Source organism: Sinocyclocheilus grahami, unplaced genomic scaffold (assembly GCF_001515645.1).
Source record: "Sinocyclocheilus grahami isolate Dianchi unplaced genomic scaffold, SAMN03320097.WGS_v1.1 scaffold2778.1, whole genome shotgun sequence".
NCBI lineage: Eukaryota > Metazoa > Chordata > Actinopteri > Cypriniformes > Cyprinidae > Sinocyclocheilus > Sinocyclocheilus grahami.
In genome coordinates this window covers 20,300-23,543 of record NW_015507955.1, presented here as the reverse complement: position 1 = coordinate 23,543, position 3,244 = coordinate 20,300, and the positions used below count along the sequence as shown (strand labels likewise).

The 3,244-nt window shown below is 41.6% G+C and overlaps 1 long non-coding RNA gene across 1 annotated transcript; it reads left to right on the top strand.

Annotated features, from left to right (window-relative positions):
* The first annotated feature begins 185 nt into the window (after positions 1-185).
* LOC107575642 (uncharacterized) lies at positions 186-623 on the top strand. The gene is made up of 3 exons (XR_001607910.1): positions 186-276; positions 350-479; positions 567-623. It is a non-coding gene; the product is annotated as an uncharacterized lncRNA (long non-coding RNA).
* The last annotated feature ends 2,621 nt before the right edge of the window (positions 624-3,244 follow it).

Genomic DNA, 3,244 nt, shown 5'->3' with positions numbered 1-3,244 from the left:
AAGTCTTTGTAATTCCTAGATGGCCAGCCAGCTGATGATCATGGGCCAAGCACAAAACATGCTGACGATAAGGAGAAGGAACGACAACTTGGTATACAACATTCCAGTCTGAATCTTGTTCATTACTAGAACACCACTTTCTCATCAATAAATCGTTGTCCATAAAATAGGCAACTAGCTTATCCTTAGCCACATCCAAGGAGACAATAGAATTAAAAGGAGTGGTGAGAGATTTATCCACCTTCTGCGTAGCACTAATTTCCTCTCGAGACACAGGTAACTTTGAAATATCTGCATCAGACATTTTTCCACTAGCACCCTCTGGATTAAAAATTATTTTTCTTCGCAGATGAAAGAACCGTATCTAGCGATGCATCACCAGACAAAAGTGGAAGCATGAATGAATTAGACAAATCATCCACCTCACCCACCTTGCGCGACTGAGCGCGAGTAACGGCGCATGCGGGAAAAACATCGGAGTAAGATTCAGACAAAACCTCAGACTGACAAAATGTACCTGGCTTATCAAGCACCTCTAACACAGGTATTACCTTTCCTCCTGCCAGGTAATTTCCAAGGATAAAGTCGACGCCTTTCACGGGAAGTGAGGAACAAACAGCCACTCACAAAACCTGTATATAACTCACTCTGCAAATGTAACTGATGCAACGGTAACTTAACGCAACCCATCCCAATGCCTTGCACTATCACACTGGAGCCACAAAAAGTATTATCAGACAACTGTACTTTATCTGCTAAAATAAAGGACTGCATGGCACCAGTGTCTCGAAGCATTCTTATTTCTTTCTGGTCCTCATGATTAGCAGTTAAAGAGATTAACCCCTTAAGAATAAAAGGTTTATAACTCTCCTCAACTTTTTCCTCAAGAGGTAAATTTTCAGTCGCGTTAAGAATTTTCACAAACCCAACGCCTTTAGGTGGTGGCTGCTGCTTACGCTTTAAAGCTATGCAATCCGCGATCACATGCCCTTTTTTATGACAATAAAAACATTCATGATCTTCTTTATTATTAAACGGGCTAGATTTAGAATGCGAAATTTGCGACTGAAAAGGAAAGGCTTGTGACTTTTCCGGGCGGACAGAGACAAAGACATTCTTATGGGTTAGAACAAATTCATCTGCCAGTACCGCTGCATGAGACAATGAAGTGACTTTCTGTTCATTAAGGTAAACCACAACTCGTTCAGGTAAACATCCCTTGAACTCCTCTAACAGAATAAGCTCTCGTAAGGAATCAAAATCATTAACTTTACTGGCTGTACACCACTTATCAAATAATATTCCCTTCTCTCGTGCGAACTCGACGAAAGTTTGGGCAGCGCCCTTTTTATGCCCCCTGAAACGCTGCCTATATGCCTCAGGAACTAACTCGTATGCACGAAGAATAGCAGATTTTACAGACTCATATTTCAAACTCTCCTCTAGTGACAATGTAGAGCTAACCTCTTGTGCTTTACCAAACAACCTACACTGCAAAAGTAAAGGCCAGACCTCTTTTGGCCATCGAAGTGAGGAGGAAATACGTTCGAACGCACTGAAGTAAGAATCTACTTCTGTTTCTCTAAATTGAGGAACTAATACAATGTGCTTACTCGCGTCAAATGTATCCTGGGACACATCAGCCAGCGGAGGACTCCGAGAGACTTGAACTGGGTTCGCCTGCACAGCTGAGCCAGAAGTAACCTTCGCCTCCTCTAACTCAAGCTCCCGCAGCCTCACCTCTATTTCAAGCTTGCGCACTTCCAAACGCAAGTCTAATTCAGCTTGACGTGCGTGGGCTTTCTCTTGCGCCTCATAGTGCAACCGGGCCAAACGGACCTTCAGTCGCGCACCCTCTCGTGAACCAGTAGAACCTGGAGAGAACGGATCAAACGGTGGCAAGCCGGCCTTGGCCTCAGCCTCAACCTCCACCTCGGATCCAGCTCTACCACTCCGTTTATCCTCGTCATCCACAGAAGTGAGACGAGCCACAGCAATGTCACCAATACTAACATTTCCGCTAGCCACATCATCCGCAACATTTGACATAAAAAGCACATTTAGCTCACTCAAACGCTGTAACGCTCTACTTTTTTATCTCTTTCTTTAGGGCATGTCTACTCACGACAATCTGATAATGGTCTGCTATCTGCAACAAATCTTGCTTTCTGCACAAATTAATCTGCTCTAATGATGGACTAATAACAAAATTCTGTAAACTAAACACTTCCATAATATATAACCAAAAACCAAGCGTAACAAACGCGCTCCTTAACGCAACCTAATGTAACACACCCGTTGCCACCAGCACACACAAATCATCACAACAGAAAACCATTTGAGATTAGATCTCGGACGAGCCCCCATTAAATGTTACGACCTCTTGTTTTTAAGTCTAGTTTAAGAGGGGTAACATTTGTAGTTGTGATGGTTGTGACATTGGTGGTGGCAAAAGAGAATAGTGCAACACGAAAACTGCCAAGGAAGGTGATTTATTTACAAGTTTAAAAGAAGAAAAAAGAAAAACATCAAGTAACAATAATAATAATAATAATAATAATAATAAACAAATACCAAGATAACAAATAAAGAGAAAACTATAGTTTCACAATATTTACAACCCAAAAATGAAATAACCCCCACAAGGGAAAAACGGACGCAAGCGGCGCCAAAGAAAAGAACAGAAAATAACAAAACCAATCTAACTTAAGTTGCCAAATCTAACCTACTAACAAAAGAAAAGAAAACAGGGAAAAAAACAAGTCTTCTGCGTTTTCACGCCCTAACTAACCTGCTCCAAACTCACCAAAGCAAAAAGTACAAAAAGTGGCACTCACTTCTATACTAGTGTTTCTAATACATCAGAGTCACTACATGTTGCTACATGTATGTCACGTGACATACTACCTGGTCCAGTTTTCCCCAGGGGCAAGGAGAACATTGTTCTGCGTATATTACGAAGGCAGTAAACAATGAAATACAAAATAGAAAACTTAAAGAAAAGATCAAGAGGACAACTCAAAACTGTAACAGAAGAACAACACCACAAAAGAAACAAACAAAATGCAAATGCACAAACAGAGAAGCAAAGTCTGCTCCGCATTCATTCAGTCATCCTTTTAAACTCTGGCAGGAAACAGGATTAGCAGCGGAGATAATGACGTCACCCACGTTAACGATGACAGACGGCTTCCTGAACCAATAGCAGTCCGAGGAGGGTTGAACCTAAGAATACAACAGAGCA